This window comes from Durio zibethinus, chromosome 11 (assembly GCF_047325235.1).
Source record: "Durio zibethinus cultivar Kanyao isolate XHJ-2024 chromosome 11, ASM4732523v1, whole genome shotgun sequence".
Taxonomy (NCBI): Eukaryota; Viridiplantae; Streptophyta; class Magnoliopsida; order Malvales; family Malvaceae; genus Durio; species Durio zibethinus.
The window spans coordinates 2065972-2088506 of NC_143172.1; the positions used below are offsets into that span (position 1 = coordinate 2065972).

At 30.0% G+C, this 22535-nt stretch overlaps 2 long non-coding RNA genes and 2 pseudogenes across 5 annotated transcripts; 3 read left to right on the forward strand and 1 right to left on the reverse strand.

The window, feature by feature from the left end:
• Positions 1 to 1206: 1206 nt before the first annotated feature.
• LOC111289791 (ethylene-responsive transcription factor 2-like) lies at positions 1207 to 2846 on the reverse strand (annotated as a pseudogene).
• Positions 2847 to 6189: 3343 nt separating this feature from the next.
• LOC149515968 (uncharacterized) lies at positions 6190 to 8348 on the forward strand. 2 transcript variants are annotated; one of them, XR_016346146.1, is made up of 3 exons: positions 6190 to 6967; positions 7644 to 8047; positions 8203 to 8348. It is a non-coding gene; the product is annotated as an uncharacterized LOC149515968 (long non-coding RNA). The 2 variants fall into 2 exon arrangements; XR_016346145.1 differs by having other exon boundaries at positions 7644 to 8348.
• A 4246-nt stretch (positions 8349 to 12594) lies between these two features.
• On the forward strand, positions 12595 to 13849 carry LOC111289315 (ethylene-responsive transcription factor 5 pseudogene; annotated as a pseudogene). Its single transcript, XR_016346143.1, has one exon. The product of XR_016346143.1 is annotated as an ethylene-responsive transcription factor 5 pseudogene (transcript).
• A 5497-nt stretch (positions 13850 to 19346) lies between these two features.
• Positions 19347 to 21988, forward strand: LOC149515969 (uncharacterized). Of its 2 annotated transcripts, XR_002690156.2 has the most exons (3): positions 19347 to 19567; positions 19654 to 20148; positions 20965 to 21988. It is a non-coding gene; the product is annotated as an uncharacterized LOC149515969 (long non-coding RNA). The 2 variants fall into 2 exon arrangements; XR_016346144.1 differs by having other exon boundaries at positions 19347 to 20148.
• The last annotated feature ends 547 nt before the right edge of the window (positions 21989 to 22535 follow it).

Consider the following 22535-nt stretch of genomic DNA (forward strand, 5'->3'; position numbering starts at 1 on the left):
GCCACTAAATTCTTGAAAAAAAAATTAAGATTTGAGAAGTTATAAATATTGATTTAAAAAATAAATCTTGAATATGAGAAAAGAAACTCAAAAAGTTAAAACAGGAAAGCAAAAAATAAAGTTTAGAAAGGAGAATATAGCAAATATAAGAATAAACAAATATTGGTTATTCCACATTTGGAATGAACCATGAAATTATTCTAATATCATAAAATATGAAAAAATGATGAAAATTTTATTGTAATAACTTTTCTATTACAATGAAACATAAAGTTTATTTATATAAAAATAAAAAAATACAATCAATAGAAATAATAATTAAATCAATTCTTATAATAAATAAAATTAATATTTAATATTTTTAAATAATATAAAAACAATTTAAAATATTATTAAAATAACATTATTAATTTAAAATATTACTAAAAATATTATTAAAATATCATTGATATACAGTAAATCAAAAATTTCGAAACATTATATCAAAATAATTAATATCAACATGCATATTTTTAAAAAAATTAAAATATTGTGCGATTTAATATTAACAATAACAACCGTAAAAGGGATCCTGAGAAAGAAAGATGTCGACGTTGGATAAAAGGAAGGCCGACTAGGCCTTACCAGCTGTTGGCTAATAGGGCAGGTCAGTCTGGATTACGATTTGTCAGCTTCAAGTCGCTCAGGTACCACACACAAACGTTTGTAGCCAAGACGCCCCTCCTTCGGCCCCTTTTAACCATCTCTCAATTTTTTGAATTCGATGTCGCTTAATAAGCTTTGCAACAGAAAATACTTTTTATACTTAAATCATTTGTATTTCGATTTCAATTAAATTAACTCATAAAATTGATTTAATTTAATTAACTGATGAATTATTAAATTAATTTTGAAATAATTTTTATTTTTTAATTAACTCAATTCAATAATTTAATTAACTAAAATTTTAATTAAAATTTAAAAAACTTTAATTATAAAATTAAAACTAATGAAATAGATCATTTCATTTTATAAATTTTTAATGTTTTTAATTTGATTTTTATTAGGCAAATTTATTTAATTTATTTTAAATATGATAAATTAAAATTTTAAAATATAATTTAATTAAATATATTTTATTATTCAATTAATTAAAAAATTAGTTGAATTAAATAGCATTTCTAACATCGAAGGGTTATTTTCCTTTATAAAAAAATAGACCCAAAATGCCTTTAAACGTGCCTATTCCAAGCACAGGATATGTTAATATCATTTTTAAAAAAGAAGAGAAAAAAAATGGCATTCAACATGAAATAATAACAAATACTTTGCACTCACAAAGCCGAACAATCTCTCTCTCTGAGCATATTTCAACTCCTCACTTTTCTTTTCTTTTCTTTTTTATTTTTTATTTTTTTAAATATTTAAAAAATTGAGGGAATGTCGATAAGCTTGCTGCTGCTCACTAATAGCTGTTCGCCATGTGTACACGATCCAACTTGATACTTAACTTCCGCTCCAGAATCCATATCTAACCCGGCTTTAGCCACAACAGGAGCCGGTGCAGTCGACTTTCTCCTCCTTTTCGGCGATCCATTCTCCAAGCTGGAAGACGAAGACGTAGACGGCTCCGGTGATGCCTCTTTGACGTTAGCCTCACCGGATCAGGCTCCCCGGAATTCACCCTCAACGGAAAATTCAACAAAGCCCTCGAGCCACGCATCCTATAAGCTGCTCTACCATAAGCCAAAGCCGCATCGTCAGCCGTCTCAAAAGTACCTAATCAAACCCGAACCCCATCTTTAGCCGGGTCCGTAATCTCAGCCGCGAAGTTCCCCCACGACCTTTGCCTTACTCCCCTATAATGCTTCCCTTTGGCCGGAACCACCGCGAGAACCGCCTTCGCCGCCTTAGCAACTTGTTCACCGGTGTCTCCATTAAAATTTCCATTAACATGGGGGAGCCGCGTTCGTACAATTAGTGGAAGTAGTGAGTCGGAAGTATGATGATTCGCCGAGTAAGTGTCGCCGAATTGAGTCCAACGTCGCTAAATCGGAATCATTTATATTCGTGGAAGATTTATCGGATGGGGCCCAGCCGACGGTTAAAGCATCTCGGAGGAAACCGAAAACGAGCATGTCTTCAGAATCGTTTTCTTTGAGTGGGAGGTCACCCAAGGTATGAGTCAAACAAGGGTGCAAGCGGCTAAAGCTTGAGCTCCTGCAAAACATGGGGGGAACTGCGTTCGTACAATCAGTGGACGTAATGAGTCGGAAGTCTGATGATTCGCCGAGTAAGCGTCGCCGAATTGAGTCCAGCATCGCTATATCGGAATCATTTGTACTTGGGTACATTTCCATAACGGGAATCGTTAACTGAAATTTCAAACTTCAGGAAAGTAAGTAATTTTCGTGTTTGGGATTTTTAATTTTGTAAGAAAGAAGAAAAGATTAGAGAGGAATTCTGACAAGTCTGAATCTTTGCGTGGCAAAGGGAAAGTGTAAATATAGCGAAAATAGATGGATGCATTTGAGCAGCGGATTTTTGTTTAATTTTTTTATGAATAATGGTGTTGTTTTTATTTTTTTAAAATTTTTTAATTTGTTTTGTATTTTTTTTTCTTCATACTTTATGAAATGAGTTTCTTTGAAACTTCATTTTGGACACGTCATTTATAATTTTGGATTGGATTTGTTGGTTGCTTGAGAGGGGATGACGTCATTCAGTTGACAGCGGCAAAATGTTACTTTTGTATATGCATGTCTTGTTCCCCACTTGTTCTTGTTGTCCGAGCATAATTTCATAGAAATTTCAATTTCTTTTTCTGCCTTTTATTTTCTCTTAATTTTCTAATATCTTTTTTTTCTCTTTCAAATTTTTCTATTTTATTTCTTGGTGTAATGATGTTCTTCTCCTTTTTTTTTTTTTTTCCTTCTTTGTTTCAATCTTGAGTTAAAAACCATTAGATTTGACATGGGATACATGAAGTTGCCATGATTTTTTTCTTAAACTTTTCTCTTTTTCTTTAGAATAATATATAAATTCATTAAATTTTAAATTGCACAATGAAAACCAATCATTTTTTATTTATTAAATTTAACTCATTTTACATTTAAATGTAACACTTTTAAACTTTAAGTAAAAAAAAAAAAAAGGAAAATTGGGTTTTTTTTGTCCAAATCGGATACATTGGTCCTAGACATGTATCACAAAAATAATTCTAAAAAAAAAAATAATGTAAATGATAATAACCTTGGGATAAGTCTTGCATAAAGTTAATAATCCATTAAAGATATTATCGGATGGACCCACTATCCCTCAATTTGCATCCCCCCCCCCCCTTTCTTTTTTTTTTCTTTAATGTTCCTTCAAGGAAGGTGAGTATAAAGTGCCACACTAAACTAAAATACTCTTTCTTGAATCTTAATTCCCCTTTCTAATTAGCATTAATTAATTAAATTAATATATCGCTAATGAAGATCTATATATATGCCTTTTATTACTTTTTCAAAAAATTAACTTAGATTGCTATTTGTTTTTTTTTTTTTAATAAAAGAAACACTAATCTAAAAAATTTTTAAAATGAAATTATAAATATTAAAATTTAAAATTATTGAATATTAATTTTAAAAAATTTACATGAATCAAGTAAATTGTGAGTGTTATAACAATGTATTCATATAAATATATATATATATATATATATATATATTGCCAGAGTATCCTATTTAGTCTAAAAAGGGCAAATCCTTCTTTCAATTTACTCTTGGCGAAGCTAGCTAGTAGCTACCATAAATCTATATTTCGAATTTATTGTACAATTAATTAATTATAATTTAAAGTGATGTGAAATTTATTAAAAATTTATGCGAATCTTATACTAATAAATAATAAATCTTGACATAATTTATTATAATTAAATAATTATAACATTGTAAAAAAAATTATAGATAATATGCTCTATATTTCAGCTAAGAAAGGGGAATCCTTGTTTTCCTTTGAGCAACGGCCAGCCATATCATAAAAACAAGAAGTAAAACCTTTGAAATTGACCAAATATTGGTCATATATGACTTTGACAGAAGAAAAATATATTTTCCATTATCCCCACCCCCCCCCCCCCCAAAAAAAAAAACCCTTAACAGCAGTGCACCTGGTCACAACATGCACACCATCAGCACGTATGCATTTCGACCGCAATGTTTGAGTCTTCAAATTTTGTCTTTAAAACGACAAAAACTGTCTTACGAAATAATAGTAACTAATGCTATAAAACTTTGAAGAAAACAAGAAAAATGTAGGAGTTTTTCTGCAAGAGGCTGCATGCATGGGACCATCCCATGCTCCCTTTTTTTGTTTAATATCAAGAATTTGTTGTTGAATTGAATTCCAATCAAATTTTTTGACGTTGAGTTCTTGTATTCAACCATCAAGCTGCAAATTCTTTGGTTTTTTAGAAGCAAGTTGCATATTCTTTTTCATATAATATTAGGGCTACTAACGACGGTTGACATTAATATTTAAGATTAAGTTTTACACTTCGATCGTGGCAATTATCAATCTATTGCAATTTACAAAATAGGTAACTTATAACACAAGTATAAATAAAAGAGTTTTATTTAAACAAAATATATCAACAATGTATGATCTGTTAATAAAATTTTTTTCAATAATTAAAATTAAAATCTGATAATCTCAAATAAAAAGAAGTGAATGTTTGATGTACTTGAAAAATGTCTTTCTAGTATATAGTATAATCTAGCCAAGGGATTCATGCAAAATCAAGTAAATTTTTTGATTAACATATGTATTTTAGTAAGAATATAAGGATCATTTGATTAATTATGTAATTTTTAGGTGTGAATTAATGATTTAGTTATTAGATTAATAAAGCCCTTCTCGTGTTATCATATATTAATAGATCGAGCGGATCTTAATATTAAAAAAAAATAACAATAAACGGTCAATTTTAAAGATTGAACAAGTGAAAAGTAGTGAAAAGCACGTGTTAGGAGACTAATTAAGCCGACTTTACAAAATTAAAAAGGATTACAGCATCCGTATCGAATCTATGACCTCAATTTTTGCAGCTTGGGGAAGTTAGGGAGCTTCGAATTTCAAACCCATAATGATGCAAAAAAAGATTAAAAAATGAACACCCACCAACCCATGACTTACAATTATTAGTACCATATGGATTGAAGGGCATAAAATAGAATTTGGCCATGCCAAATTGCCAATTACTCAGTCATTTCTAGTGTTAATTTCCAAATCGAGCTTTTATTTACAAATTCACATTAGACAGCACACGATGTTAATTAAAAAAAAATATTAATTTCTAAAAAATGTTTAAAGATAAAAATCAAGTTTAATTCAATTGATTTATGTAATTCATATTTTAAAAAGATGGCTAACATAATTTAAATTAATTGATGATGAATAGGATTAGGGCATTGGAAGATGAGATTTAATTGATGTGATTAATGGTGCTTTGTATTTCTCAATTAAAAAGAAAAATATATATACAAATTCTTTTCAAGTTTCCAATTGCCAATCTATCAAAAGAATCCAACACAGCAGCAAGTGGGTCTTGATTATTGAAAAAGGGCCATATTTGAGAATTGTCTTTTTTTTTTTTAGTATGGTAGAAACAATAGTATTACTTTTTTTTTTTTTTTTAATTCAAAACCATTTGTTTGGAGGCAAAAAGCTCTCTTCTATGTATATATGTATACATATGTTCTCAAAGTTTTGTTGCTTTCAAACATTGATGATAAGGGATGACAAAAAAATTGTCGTACCAAAGAAAAAAAAAGATGATAAAGATGATGCATCCTGAAATAATAATTTAAATATTATCATTATCAACATGTTGTACAACTTGGTTACTAAAATGATATTGCAACTTTTCAGATAATGCTTTAAAATCGAAGGAGGAGGTTTTGTTAAGTTTTGAGGAAGATAAATAAATAAATATATATAATTAAAATTTTTTATATTTTTTTAATCATTAATTTTAATAAATTTAAATGTTTAGGTTAAATTATTTTTTTATTTTGTACTTATTTTTGTTATCTTTTATATTTATTAAAATTAATAATTAAAAAAAAAGTTTTTTTATTTACATAATATAAATTCGTCCTTTCTCGACGAGTAGCTTTAAGTGAAGATATTTTTTGAGATTAATGGATAGTCATCAAATTAATAATGTGTTGGGAAATTGACATTTCAACCGTGAAACTGAGACATTGAAGACAATAGTTGGTGTGGTAGATTCTCAAGTTCTAGTCACCCACGAAAAAAACACCGCCTGTGCTTTTTATTTTCTTTTAATCTTCTGTTCTACTACTACTTTTCCCTTCAAGAAATCGTTGCCTTTGGTATTCCAATTACGTTTTTTACCTTACAAGAGCAATTTGGCTAGTCATGTTTTTGACAAAAATACATGATGAAAATTATTCAAATATTAGCTGTCTGCAGGGTTTTCTTTTTGGGAATTGATGATTATGAAAGGAGTTTGGGTAAATATCAAAATTTTCTTTTGATTTTTAAGATTTGGATCGCTTAATTTGAAACCAAGGCTTTATTAGTTCAATCAAAGTTTGATTGAATGGACATAAATTTGATCTCGGGGAGCAACAATCAAATGGTTACCATTTTTTGTCAACAAAACACGTATGAATTTTACCGCAAAACAAGAAAATTATATAAAGTATGATGTGAAAGAACGGTGTGAAAGGAATTTAATTAATGTTTTCTTTCTGTACTTTTTTCTCAACGGATTCAAGAGTCACAGGCTGAAGAGTTCAATGGAGTTGGAGAATGTCATAGCAAACAGAAGGATCGTGAATATGTGGTCACTAGAAACGGTTTTTCATTTGGAAAGCTACAGTTCAATGTATGATAGTATAAAAAATTGACATCTTGCCTACTTTGTAAGGTTTTCATGATGTGACAATTAACAATTTACTGACACGCACATCAGCAGGTATTTCTACCACATTCTTTCAATCTTTTCTATTTTTTACGGAGTTTTTCCCAATTTGTGAATAAGTTATTCTATTCATGTTTTGCATTTTTTTTTTTGCTCTGCTTTTCATTCCATTCCCTCGTCTTTAACAAAGCAATAAAACTAGTGGAGGATGGTAGACAAAACTGAAGTTATCCATTGCAGTTGCTGATAATTCTGCAGAAAATTTGTTTTCATTCTTTTCATAATCTGATGTGAAGAAGTTAAAATTTAAATGGAGTATTAACTATAGAAAGAAAAGAAATGAGCTGGGTTTTTCATTATAATTAAGATGAGATCTCCATAATAAATTTCGATATCATGTCACCAGATTTCATGGCAAGAAAAGGATGCATAAAATCTATGGGCCTTGTGCCCTTGTAACAAATGCCTGAGATATCATAATCCTAAAAGAGAATTTGCGAGAGATCATGATTTGAGAATTTACTACCTTCCAACTTCAGACTTTGAGAGGATGTGAAAGCAACTGTATAAAATGCTTGGCTTGGTGTTGACTGTTAAGTCGGTCCATTAGTGTGAGGAAGCTGACCTTAGGCCTTGCTACTGGGAGCAGTTAATTTCCCTCTAGTTTCCTTCTGAATCAACACCATCTGCTTCTCACATTTGAAGCTTGTCTTTCATGATTTTGTATCAGGCAGATGTTAATGATTCTCTGGAAAAAGGAACCTTGAAGAAAATTGCTCCTACAATCGCAAGGCCCAAGATCAGCCTTCGCAGTTTCAGATAAGAAGGAGATTGTCAGAGCCCCAAATTCATAAAATCAGGAAGATTAGTGGTACTAAAACCTTCCTTTCTTAAGCATGCAAACCCCCCCTTCCCAGCAATCTTTTTCATTTCCTTTTGCAACAAAATATTAGTCACTCAAGGACTAATGCCTCTTAAAGCTTCTTTTCCTACATTTCCGTTCTTAATTTGGAACAATATGGGTTCACGTTCATCTACAAGGCCAGAAGAACAGATATGATACTCTGTACATAGAATTCATGAGATCAGAATACCAGGGTCATAGTCGTCCATGAGTTAAAATTTTCAGATAAGGTTAGACAAAATCACATTGGCAAATGATAAGAATGTTCTGTAACTGGAAAGAGGAAAAGAACAATACCACTTTTTGTTAACAATTTCCAAGAAACAACAATTTCTTTCATATGCTGATATTGTTATATCACATTAACCTTCGTCTCTCCCTGCAGCTGATAGCTTAGGCCGAATCCTGATCGTTCGTCTGGCATTGAGGCAGCACAAAGGTAAGGCCCTAAGTGAGCACCATGTGATCAACCTCAAATTTCCATATTTTGTGTTTGGATCCATGGACAATGAGACTTTAAGAATTATTTGTTCTTTCGATATTGCTATATGAGTAGTTGTAGTTAAAAAACTATATCAGGATTTGATTAAAGCTTTTCCATAGCAATTGCAGAAGACTCATGACATGCCATAAATTTCTTTATTTTTGGATAATTGGAAGATTTTATTCCAATACCCAAAGGAAGCACAAAATTCTGCTACATTGTTACAGAGAGTACACAAAGTTCAACTACAAAAGCAAGCAAATCAACACTACAAGTTTAATGTCAAAATTCCACCTATCACACCTGTTCAGTGGTTTAGCACCAACTGCAGGGAGGGTGGCTGTTAATTTTTACTCTGATATGCCATAAATTTCAATGGAGAAAAAAGGAAGACAAACATTATAACCTGCAATCCTATGGGCGGATTTCTTTGCTTCTGGAAGATGCACAAAATCCAAGAGCTTTGTAAATTGAATGAAAAATGTAGATATATACTCACTTAATGGCAAAGATTTACTATAATTAATGCCAAAATCTGCAAAAAAGAGGTCAGAGATATTATAATGTGAAAATTGATTATGAACTGCAAAATGGGTGAAAAATGAAAAGAATGATATAAATTAAAGATTTGGAAAGATTAAGGATAAGGTTATAATGATCTATGGGATCTAGTATCAAAATCTGCAATTTAAATTCAAGTTTCTGATCATAAGCTCATCACAATGCAAAATTAACATTTTTTTTCTTCTCTGTTTGATTGTTGAACATAGTATTATTAACTATACTTTCTTCATACAACATAAAAAATGGTTCCATCTCTACCTATAACCTTATTGCTTGTGGATTTGAATGTCCTGTTTCCATTACTTGAGCAGTTTTACCTTATGTAACATTGCAAGGTTGCCCTTTGTCTTTCTAATATTCGTTACTGCTAGCATGCTTGCTTTATGAAGAAATTAAAGTCCGACTATTCATGAAATCCAGATTAACTAATTGTTGTTTACTTAATAAGAGATCAGTAGCACTTTCTTCACATCCAACCGTCAGACAAAGTTTAAGTCAAGTGAGCTAGGAGTAAATGGGAATTTGAATCCAAAACGATTTGCTATCCAAAAGAAAAAGAAAACAACAACCCTTTCCAGCATCAACAAAAAACAAGGTTCGAGCATCATAATGAGAAAAACAAGAAGTCAGAAAAGATGTTGTATGAAGTTCTTTTCTTTTCTTCTTTTTTTTTTTTGCACTTCATGTCAAGTTCGTTTGACAAGAGAGAACAGTTCTAAAAAGTGCATTTAAAAGAGGATGTTAGATCTAAAAAATGGAGTTAAAAATCAACGAAAATAAATGTTAAAACATTGTAGACCTAGTAAAAATTACACTTGAAATTGTTAAGAAGATGAGATTCAGTCAATGGGTTTGGATTAATCAAAGGTTATATGCTTTGATATTTCTTTTTACATAAAGCTTTGACTATTTAATAAAAAGAAGTGAAGTTGTTTTAAGGTGGTGTCGCAAAATCAAGAAGAAAAATAAGAAAAGCTTGAAAAAAATAGAAAGAAAATGGAGAGTTGGTTGAACAAAAATTGATATGTGATTCGATTGAACTAAAATTTTATCAGCAAGTTTATGATTCAGAGTTCTATATTTTGAACGTTAAAGATCGAGTTTGAAACTCTCTAAGGATAAATCTAAGATATATTTGTTGAGTCACCTACTTTATAAGATTTCTCTAATTGTCTCTCTAGTTGATTATATTTAGTTTTAGTTAGAGAATAACTTTATATATTCATTTTTTGATAGTGAAAATTTTTTTGGTGAGTCGTAATTTTTCTCTTTACACTGAAAAGTTTTTTACATAAATTTTGATGTATTTTTTTTTATATTTTTTATTATTGATTATTATTTATTACTTTAAATTTATTACTATATGTTATTTTTACATTGTTATGATTATCGCTTTGAAACCCAATAGAAATGAGGATTTTCATTGAATATATCAAGGACAGCATCACCTAATTCTATGGCCTACATATTAAAATCTTAACAAAGCAATAATAACGAAAGAAACTACCCCAAACTGAGTCAAAAAAGGCAAGCACGTGTTTGATCAGTTTAGATCTCATCAAAACTTTGAGAAAAATTCCCAATTAAACAAATAAAACAATTTAAAAGCATATATCAGATTAAAAGAAGAAAATATACCTTTGGATCAGAAGGTTGCAAAATCTAATCCTCCATGAACAAATTTTCAATTGTTTTTCATGGCTTAAGGAACATGAACAACTTGATCCTCATGTTTATAAAATTTGAACCTGAGTCCATGCAAAATTACCCCATTTTAGCACCAAAAAGAGTAAAAGAATTATGTATAACAAATGTCCCTTCTAGAATTGGTAACAAGTAATTAAAAGGAGTACTTAAATGATTGATGAAAACAAATCAATTGTTAAACAGATTGGGAAAAACTCATCTTTAATTCATACAATTTTCTAAGACTAGATAAATGCTTCTAGATTTTTATGGATTGATCCAATCAATCATATAGTATATATATAAACTACTAGTATTATTCTCCCAAGTCTTTGCGATGATTAAGCCTTCATGATCATTTCAACGCAATGATTTCACCGTTTAAAGCTTCATTGGACACATGGTATAAGTATTTTCATCCGAAAGTTACGTTTTATGACTGGATCCCTAGAATGGAACTTAAATTACGTTTTATGATGATCCCTAGAATGCAACCTAAGTTAAGAAGTGGTGAAGTAATATTCTTAGATTTAGTTAAGCTTCCATTAATTAATTCCCAATTCTTTCTTTAGTTCAATTTTTGTCTAAAATACAAGCTTTTATCTTATAATAAAACAATTAGAGTGGTTGAGAGCATGAGACTAGATGGAGACTTCGGAACAGGAACCAGTAATACAACTCTGCATATTAACTACTTCTCACCTAAACATTTATTCATTGGCCATACTACTCTATCAAAGTTTAATTATTCATATCAGTCATCAGATGGGATAGCACAAAACAAGCCTTGATGTATGGATATGACCTAGCCAAAAGAAAACCAAAAAAAATCAAAGACGGCAATTAAAAAAAAAATTTTTCATTGCGGACCTAGCAATAATAAAAGAAAGAAAGAAGAACAAGAAAACCCGTTTTTCTTTTATGATTTTTCTTGAAAATTGTATCAATATTGGTTATGATTTTCTTCTCTTTTGTATTGTAGTTTGAAAATAAAAAAAAAATTATAAATATTAAAATTTAAATTCTAAATTAAATAAATATTATATTTTAAGAATGACTATAAATCAATTGAGCTAATCTTCAAATTCGTTATGATTGCCTTCATTCTCAATATGTAGCTAGCTAGGCTTGTCTGGCCACTATGTTTAATCCTTGTACGCTACTCTTAGATGAAATTTAAGCCAAGAAAATAATCAAGAAACTTAATACTGATTTCTTCCTCAAAACCAATGAAAAAGTACGCTAAAATTTCATGAGTTTATCTAAAATAACTAGGGTTTGAATTTGAACATATCAACATATCAGCAGCATTTAACATGACAGAGATGAGAATAAGTAAATAAGGTTCCTGTTCACACACCATATCGACCAGATCAAAATATACCCATCCACACCAGACACCGCCATAAAAGCTAGCCTTACCCCAAATGTAAATTGGTTTTGTATTACTTAAAAGAAGAAAGATTCTATTTCCAATGACCTGAAGAAAGAAACCTTCTCCTTTGCTTGCACATGAAATAACAACCATAATTTATTGGTTGAGTGTTGTATTGTTAATTTTAGTGATTAAATTTTAAATCATGATTTCCTTAAATATTAAGAAAAAAAAACAACAATCAAATCTTAACATTCTAGACGTTAAACATGAATATTTTATTTTAGCTTCCATCTTAATCCATGTTTACCACTTCATCAGCAGACCAAATCATCATCTAAGCATTTTGTCTTTTACTTGATCAATTATTAAAAGCAATTATTTTCCATTTCGGTCGAATTTTTTTGTCCAAAACAGAACGAATCAGCCAAGAAATGCAAGCAACAAGAAAGCGACAAAATATAAATGGTATTAGAAAATTGTGATTACCTCAACCATCGGCCATGTTATCCTAAATTGACTTACTTTTTCAATGAAATCGAAGGGGAAATATTCAACCGTGTACACACCCTTTTGCACAGTCAAAAAGAAACACGTTGCTTCCTTCTTCCATCGTCGAAGCTCCCGTTGAAAAGTCATCAAACTGATCCTATAAGTACCTTTCCACTCTCCACCTTCCACTCTCAAGCAAACGTTTTGAATATCCTCTCTTCTTCAATTCAAACCCACAATTTCGAAAACCTTTGCGTGGTCTTTTTTGAGCTCTGATTTTTTTCTTATTTTTTTCAAATTTTTGGTTATGGAAACAAGCAGTGAAGTATCAAGTGTGCTTCAATATATCAAACAACATTTACTTGATGAATTTTCTCCCGTGGGATTGGGGAGTTTTTCCAGCGAAAATCAATGGATAACTGAGCCAAAACCTGAAGTTTCGACCTCTCAAACTTCGAGCTCTGATTCCTCTCTTACAGTATCCAATTTTAATTGCTTTGACGATGATGATTTCTTTAAATTCCCTCACAAATTCCCTGGGTTCGAGTCAAATGGAAGTGGCGTTTACGAATTTGAGTCGAAACCTCAAATTATCAATCTCACGACACCCAAGCCCCTCTCTTCAAACGCCTTTGCTTTCAAATTTGAAGTCAAACCTCAAATCGTTGAACTTTCAGCGACAAAACCACAAGTTTATTCGAACTCGAGCTGTCAGAATCGAAAACCGTCGCTAAAAATCTCGTTACCACATAAGGTGGAGTGGATACAATTTGGAAAACAGGATTTAACTGATACAAAGCCGAAGAATTCAAATTCCGAAGACAATAAGCATTATAGAGGAGTCAGACGAAGGCCGTGGGGGAAATTCGCTGCGGAGATCCGAGATCCGAACCGAAGAGGTTCCCGGATCTGGTTAGGAACCTTTGACACGGCCATCGAAGCAGCAAAGGCCTACGACCGAGCCGCTTTTAAGCTACGGGGCTCGAAAGCGATTCTTAATTTCCCTCTTGAAGCTGGGAGGTTGGATGCAAGCGCCGTTGACGGAAAGAAGAAACGGAGCAGAGATGATGGCGAAGGCGTAGAGAGACACGTAAAGTCGGTGAAGAGAGAAACCGATGACCTGCCGAAAGCGAGAGATAACGGTGATATGCCTTTGACGCCGTCAATTTGGACAGCATTTTTGGATTGGGACAAAGACACGAAGGGGGTTTTTAACGTGCCACTATTGTCGCCGTTATCCCCGCACCCCTCGTTAGTCTTTCCCCAAGTAATGGTTATATGATGATTAGCGAGTGTTTGTCAATCTGAAGTGGCAAGTAATGGGTGACGTGGAATTTTTTTTTGGTTGTGTATATTGTTAAATTGTTTTTATAATTAGGCAATGATTTTTGTTGGATTCAATTTCAATTTACTTTAACAAATTTTTTTCTACACTTTGGATCTGTAAACATATAAAATCAATGCGTGATGAAATGTTAAATTTTTAATTTTAATAATAAATTTGGTGCTCGGTTTTAATATTTGGTAATCAACTAAAAAAAAACATATAAAATCATTCTATAACTTGGGTTATTTTAAAATTACGAAAGAGTTAAACCTTTATTTCTTTTTATTTAACTTAATTTGACATAAACATTATAACATCCACATTTGATTACTATCTCCACTATTTTTTTTTGTTTAAAGTGAAAATAAATCAATATGTTTTTAATTATTAAAAATAAAAAATTAATTTTGTATAAAACAATTTTGTTTGGGTATATGTGTTGAGTACTTTTAATTTATAGGATTTTTTTTCCTTTTAATAACTTTTTCATGTAAAAAGTTAATATATATTACTAGTAAAAACAACATTAACAAAACTATTTTATGTTAGAAAGATTATTAATTTGAAATTTGAAAAAAAAAAAAAATTAATGAGGCTTTGGTTTAGTGACAACGAAAAATTTTAAAATTTTAAAGTTTTAAATTAAAATCTCATTATATATGAATTTGATTGTCTAGTTATGTTTTAATTTATTAATTGATTATTCTATGATTACAATTTAATTTAATTATAATGTAATAATTGATTATTTAGTTATTAATTATATAAATGTAATACTTGAATATGTTTGTAATTTCTAAAAAAATTTATTATTATTTAAAAATTTGGCGAAAAAAAAGATTAATAAATTAATATTGTGATCTTTCAACTTTAAATAATAGAAGTCATGCTACTTTGCATTTTTTAAAAATTTTAAAATGTATACTTAATTTTTTTTTTTTATATTTATTTGATTGAATAGAACATTCTATGTATAAACTCATCTAAACCTGAAACTTTCAATCATTAACTCTAATATCATCTACATGCTAACTCTACATTCCTATATAGTCTAAAGTACAAAAAAAAAAAAATCAATATTAATAGTCATTGCAATGTTCACCTCCATTGAAGAAAAACTATTGGTCAGTGGTTTTGACTTTAAAAAATGTTATATAATTTGAAATGGCAAAATTTGCATGTGATTTATCTTGAAAAAAATATAAACAATACGCCGAGCTATATATATAAAATTAAAGAGTAATTGATAATGGATATGAATGTCTTTATTCAAGTGCAGTAATAACAATTTTAGATATGGGCTGAAATGTTAGCTATAGATCCGTAGAGGGTATCGTATTTTATTGGTCAAGACGATGATAATATAATATAATATAATTCAGTTTAACTTAAAATGGTAATCTACCGTTGAAAATAATTTTCAAAATGAAAAATATTATTGCTGATTAGGTGTTCCGCTTAAGAATCAAAATAGTGGACTTTACATCCATGGAACATGTTAATAATAAAATAGAAGGTCAATATATTTTTAATTTTAATAATTAAAGTTTAATTTTTAATAATTTTTAATATAAATAAAAAATAGAGATAAATAAGGAAAAGGTAAAAGTCAATCCTCAGCTGTTTTCGATGGGGCATGACTGAAAATATTTACAAACAGGAAAACTTTTCGCTTGGTAGTTGATGATTTCAAATTACCCATTCATTAAGGGATGGCATCGGGTCGGGTTCGAGGTGGATTTTGCTCGCTTCAAATCTGATCCGATTTAATGCTTAAAAAATTTGAATCCGATCCTACCCGAATTTTTTTTTTATTTTTTCATATCCGAACACGAACCTGACCCGACACTATATAAACCGTACCCAATCCGATCAGACTCGAAATTAATAAAATATTATTTTTTAAATATAAATATTTAAAAATATCATTATATAAATATATATATATAATTAAAAAATTAAAAAATTAATTAAAAAAATATTTATATATATATCAGGTCGGGTAGGGTCGGGTTTACCTAAAACCCGACCCCGACCCGACTCTGACTTTTGTCTTTATGCTACCCGACCCGATCCGATCCCGACCCCCGATTTTCAAAAAAAAAAAATCGACCCTAAAAAATCGGATCAAACCGAAACCCGTCGGATACGAATTTTTTTACCTTCCCTATTCATTACCACTTACCATTAATACTACCCTTAATGAGATATTTGAAGTTAAATTATTACTCTTACAAGATTTTCATAACATTAATATTAGATTTTTCCCCCTTTATTTTCAATTTATTTCTTACTAATTTACGTTGTATTCAATAAATAATAAAATTTCAATTTCAATATTTATAATTTTTTAATTTTTAAATTATAAATTTTTTTAATAAAAATTTCTACTTTACCTAATATTTTTCATTAAAAATAAAATAACATTGAGAAGGGAAAGATTCGAAATATAATAAATCATGACGTTAATTAAAGATTTTTATTCTTCATATTTAGTTAATTTGAATCAACAAATTTAACCTTAAACAAAACTTGTATATAATTAAATAAACTCTAAATTTTAAACTTTAAAAGTTTAAAAGCAACATTAAACATTAAACAAAGTGCTTTAATTCTTTCAAGTTTGAATGAATCAATAAATTAATGGACTTCTCAACCAAACCAAAGAAAACACCCCTATTCTTTAATCCAAATAATCAAAGTCATCTCAGCCCCTATTCTATAAAATTGGTCTTCTCTCAAATGACTACTTCTTTGTTTGACTTCTAGTAAGACAAAAACACAAGACCAAATATTTTAAATGCTGTGTCGGGATCCTCAGTGTTAAATAGTTTCAGTTTAGATACACGACATATGACATGATCATTTGGTCTGACCAGAATTATGGACTTTGAATTCCTAATGTGTCAGCGAACCTACATTTCAGTTGTCTTTTTGGTAGACCCAATTGTATAGTCTAAGCAAGTGCCCTTGTCTTGAATTTCACCTCGTCAATTATGGCCATCAAATTACTCGGGAAATAAGCAAATGGTCAATTGGACATGTGGGTTTAGCATTAATTTAGACTCGGTAGAAAAGGGTGATTTTTGAATTAAGTTTTGGAATTTTAAACTGTAATCCAGTGAGTTAGTCATTGACTAATTTTATTTAGTCTAAAATATGTAAGAATTTATTATATATTGAAAAAACAATCCCACCCTAATTTGCTTCATAATTCAAGTATATTTTGATTCTTTTTTAAATTATAATTATTTTCTATTAAAATAAAGATCAACGAAATTTATTGAGTATGAAAGAATTAATTATTTCGTTTGTAATGTTTATACGCAATTCTCATTACAAAAAAAAAAAAAAAAACTTGTGTTAGCATCATTATATTTTATATGTGCTTGATAAAAGAATTAATGATTAAAATTTTAAAGTCTACAATTATTTTATTCGCCAATTATAGTCCCATTTGTATAACAATACAAAATTAAACTTTAAATTTTGACAAATAATTTATTTGACTTATCATTTCAACTCATTTGAAGATAATTTTCAACCTTGAAAATAAAATGTATTACTTAAAAACTTTTCATAACGAATTCTTCATATGAAATCAATCGTGTAAAACCATCGATTAAGTTTAATAATAATAATAATAATTGGTCAAAGGATTTCTCATTTGGTATCAGTACGTTCTATCTGTAACATTTAATTTCATGAAGATTCAAGTCTTCCCTGTTGACCTAGTCCTATTGAATAACAGTAAGACAAATCTTTCTCATAAATTGCATGCATGCGTTACCTTTAGTTTACAAATTTGGTCATATGCCATGATTTGACTTTCAGCGTTATGGATTTAAAATTGATTACCACAAAATACAAGCTTACAATTATTAAGAATAATGATTCAAATTTTATAAGAAATTTATTTGAGATTGATTAAATATTGATTGATGGATAAAAAAACTTACAGAATAAGAATTATAAAAGAAGAATGATTTTTAATAGGTAAGTTTATATGGTTATAAATAGATAAAATTTTTGTAGGATTATGTATAAGAAAAAAGATGTAACAAAATTATAAGATTTTATGAGATAGATACTCCATAAGAGTATAAAAAATTTACGTTTTATGAGTATATATATTTTAATGTTTGGGAGTGATAAAGATTAAAAAAGCCCACGTAGATATGATATTTTGATACATATGAATATGTGTTTTTTTGTTGAAATGGTGCTCATGAGTTTGTATTTATTTGGGTTGAAAATATTCTATAATATTAGAGAAGATTGAGAGAACTTATATGTATTGATTATTGAATAAAATTAATTTGATGTATGTTTGTAATTCTCGATAACTAATAAATTTTATTTCTTATCTATATATATAAATCAATTGGATCGAATTATTTTAAATTATTATTTTTTTATGTGATTGATTTATTATTTAATTTTACTTTTCGTTGATGTCGTTAGAGTAAGAGCTTTTGACCTAATAAAAATTATGACAGTCGATAGGTTAGAAATTTGGTTTGTGAAAATGACCACCCATTTATGACTGCTTTTTGGTCTTTGCGACGTAAGATCCCCATATTTTTCGGTCCAAGAAGACTATCTGTTTTTTTTTTTTTTTTTTTTTTTTCAATCTCTCGTTCTCCTCTTTCCATCCAATTATGCAAAGTTTTTAACACCATTTTTTTCCCAATCGATAAAAAAACATTAAATTAAGTTTGGTTTCAAACGTTACCTTGTATAAGAGGGACTTGACCCATTGATGCAATTTCTGTCGGATGAACTTTTAATGTATCAAGAAATCAATAGATAAAGTCAAACTAACAACCAACAAATATCAACATATAATTTAAACAAAACCCAACAAATGATAATTGAATTTGAGATTTGATGATTTCAGAACTTCTTCCAAGCTCATTGGCTATATTTGAAGAGAATGATCATTTAAATATTAGTATTATACTAACTCTGCTTCCAGAATTTAAAAGTTTCCTTTAGGGGGGATGAGATAATTTTTCAATACTATAATACAAAAAAAAAAAAATAGTACTATTTAAAAATTTTTTTTTAACATCCAAGGTTTAAGCTAAAAAATCTTGCCGAAGTCACAAATCTTAAATACAGAAGACAACCCATTTCGAGCCCATATTTTGGTTACTCTATTATAATATAATCCATCAGATTCACATTATTATTATTTGATCTAAGCCACTCAAATCACAGTTTCAGGCCTCTTCCCACACTGTTTTCTTTAATTTTTCAAATTAGAAAGGCTAATGCTTTGATTCAAATAGGGTGTTTTTTTTTTTTTTTTGGTTACTATTTGTAAATGTTAAGAAAAAATTTCTCTATTGCTGAAAATTGGAAATCTGTTTAGTGATTGGGTATTTAAGAGTAGAGGAAAAGGCTTAGGGTTTGGGCTTTTAGGCTTGAATTTCACGTAAACGGTGATTTGGGCTTTTGCTTTTTCTTGTAGCCCAGAACTTTTCCGGTAAGCCACGTGGAATCATCTTAACCGTTCATCTTATTCGTTCCCTTTCTTTTCCTACCGTCCATTCTCAAATAACCCTAATAAATTTGGATTTCTCGTTGAAGAGATTTATTGGAATCTTGGAATCCCCGCTGTTCTTTCTTTTCTCGTTTCGTCATCCTTTTGTTTTTCGCAGATCTATTCGCCATGGTTTCTCCTCCATGGATTTTGCTTCGAGAATTCGTTAGATCGCTTCAAGATCTGCCTTCCGATACCAGATTTGGTTTCATATGTTGAGGAGAGGTTCCATCCGTTGGATCTACGTCTTAGCCTTCCGTCTGCATAGATCGAAGTCTTTTTCTTGATTTATAAGTTAATTTTATTTTTGTATATAAATCATAAGATGGAAACAAATATTTACATGTTTATTCTCGGCAGGGAATAAAGATTGTTGATTGGTTTGATATCAGAATCCAACATCGAAAGGTGGAGATTTCTTGGCTGGCTAATTTGAGGCGGCTGAAATTGAAGGTTATTTTGTTTTATATTAATCGATGTGGGATATCGAATTTTGTTAGTTGAATGGATGTGTAAGATATAGGGGCAAAGATGCCTGATTTTTCAATGGGCTGAGTCCTGATTTATCTTTGTCCGTCGCCGACCTTTGCCATGACAGGTGCGCTTGCATGGCAGGTCACCCAAATTTAATAAAGCTTTTGTTTTTTTGTGTTTCGGGGGGAGTTCGCACGGGTATTGCCCGGGTTCTCCCCTCTGCTGTGCTTTGTCCCTGTTTTACGCTTTTCGTCTTCTTCCATTATTTATTCGCTTCTGCACACCATGCGGGGTTTGATTCGTGATCACATCATCCTCATAATCGGAATAGCTCATGGACGCCAAACCATTGATCTGCTTACAAATCAGGAAGGCCAAAAGGTATATTTTGCATAATTTAATGAGATTCCCCTTTTAGATTAATTGGACAAATTGTAGCATTCGGTTTATACAAATTTGTTTCCAACATGCGCTGATTATGCTATTAGATTAGTTTCCATATCTGATATCCTGGACAATTTTGCATTAGTATTTCAAGAAAAGCAGGCTTGTAAGCTATATGAAGCTAAACCTTTGACATGGATTGCTTCTTAAAGTTTTACTTTTTGCAGATTTATCTTCGTTTTTGATAAACTATGGCACAATTGCTATTTTTAAGTTTTATTTTGAAAAGATATGGATTTTTTTTTATGATTTTTCGTCATTTATTGATCTAAATTAATTGTAGTATTTCCCACAAACATACAGTGATGGGCAGTCATTGACTTTTCACTTTGTTTTCGATAGCGTCTAACTAAAAATCGTCTTGCTTTAGATTTGTCAACATCTTTGATAAAAGCGAATGATATTCCCATAATTTTTTGTAAATTTCCTTTTATTGAAGGGTAAACAATTTTTTCTAATTGATTGCTAACTTTAACAGAACTTTTCAGAAGGCTTTTTCTAGTAGATAGACTAGTTGAATCAATCATTGGGGAAGAAGGTAGACTGATGCTCTTGCATTTGCTTTGCTTTGATATGCTGATAGAATAGTCAGTATAATCAATTTGCAGTATCTATAATGGTAGCTAAAAGTGGAATTATTGGTGATGACTTTGGGACAAAGTACTATTCACAATTACATGAGTCAGTATTTGTTGTCTGTTCGAACAATTGCTGCAGTTCTTGTAATTAATGATGCTTTCCTCTCAAATGCAGTTCTCAACATTTGTATCTGTGATACTGTTTCACTACAAAGCTTCCTATCGAACTATGATATTTTGCCAACTCAAAGGATTCATTGAAAGTTGGAATGTCACTTAGATATTGGTATCTGATCAGACTAATCTACTCATTGTTCATAGACCTGGACTTTACATCATCATTTCTATGATGGTCTTCACTCCTAAAATGTGAATACCTTGGAAAAGGCTTGCTGTTTCTCCTCTATTATTTACATTGTTTTGCCTATCTGCAACTAGCTAATTCAGACTATTGTTATATTATATTATATATTGCAATATTCTATCCTACAGGTGTAGTGGGAGGATGTTATATTGTATGATGAGTCAGTGTATTTGCTTGTGCTAGATCCTATAGAATTTTAGTCTCTTAGTTGGACTCCAATGATTTAGTGCGTTTCTATAAGATTTTGATGGAAGATGTTTTTAAGTGTGAGCGGTTTCTAGAAGAATCTTTTGGATATCAAGTATCAACCATGTCTATTATATTTGGGGGGCATGTTCTCTGTGAGGATTATTCCAAGGTTTGTGGAGTGAAGCCAACTGGAAAATTTCCAGGTTTCATCTACATCTTGCAAGTTAAAAGAGTGACAGCTTTGGTGTCTACTGAATCCTGATGAGGAAAATCATTGCAGCAGCTGCATAATTCTTCTAAGATGATTGGTTTCACATGCACGATGAGAAGAATGGAGACAAGGTGTCTTGATTCTTCCAAGCTGTTGGTTTATGCAAGGCGGCAGTGATTTGATTTCCAAGCTGAGCTTTTGAGTATCTCCTGCTTCGAATGTTCTATGGCAGATTCTTCTTTTGGAGGTACATGTTAGATTTGTATATTCAACTTTATATGTTGAAAGTTTTTCCGTGGACTATGATCCTGTGGTTTTTCCCCTGATATTAAGGGGTTTTCACGTAAATTTCGTCTTTCTTGTTAACTTATTTCACAAAATTGATTTTGCTTCTTGTTTTGTAAGTTCGATATATAAGAGTGTTTTTTTCTTCTACGAGTATTCTTTAAACTGTATTTGAATGTAGTAGCTTTAGTTCATGTGTGGGATGGATAGAATGGTATGATAATTATTTTATATTATGTTTAATTTATATTTAATTGAAAGAGTAAAGTTGACAAGAAAGTTAAGTAAAAAGTATTATTTTTAATTCATGAAATTAAATTTATATGTTTTATTATATTTTAAAAAGTTACATTAATAATTTGAATGGTATAAATTTAGAGAAAGGGTAAATTAAATAATAAATTAATTTATTTTAATATTTATATATAAAAAAATGATGATATTATTTAATATAATTTTATTTTATTTTATTATAATTGTGTATCAAATCTATTCTTAATGCACTTAGAGTTGAGGCGTCTTTTGAGAGAGTAAAAACTTTTTTGCAGCGTTTAATATTGATTTGGTTAGTGATAGTGGGATCATTTGGCGCACAATAAAATTATAATATAATTAATTAATCACGATTTAATACGAAGGATTTATTAAAATTTATCATGGTGTATATAAGGCATAATAATATGGAACAGGGTATCAC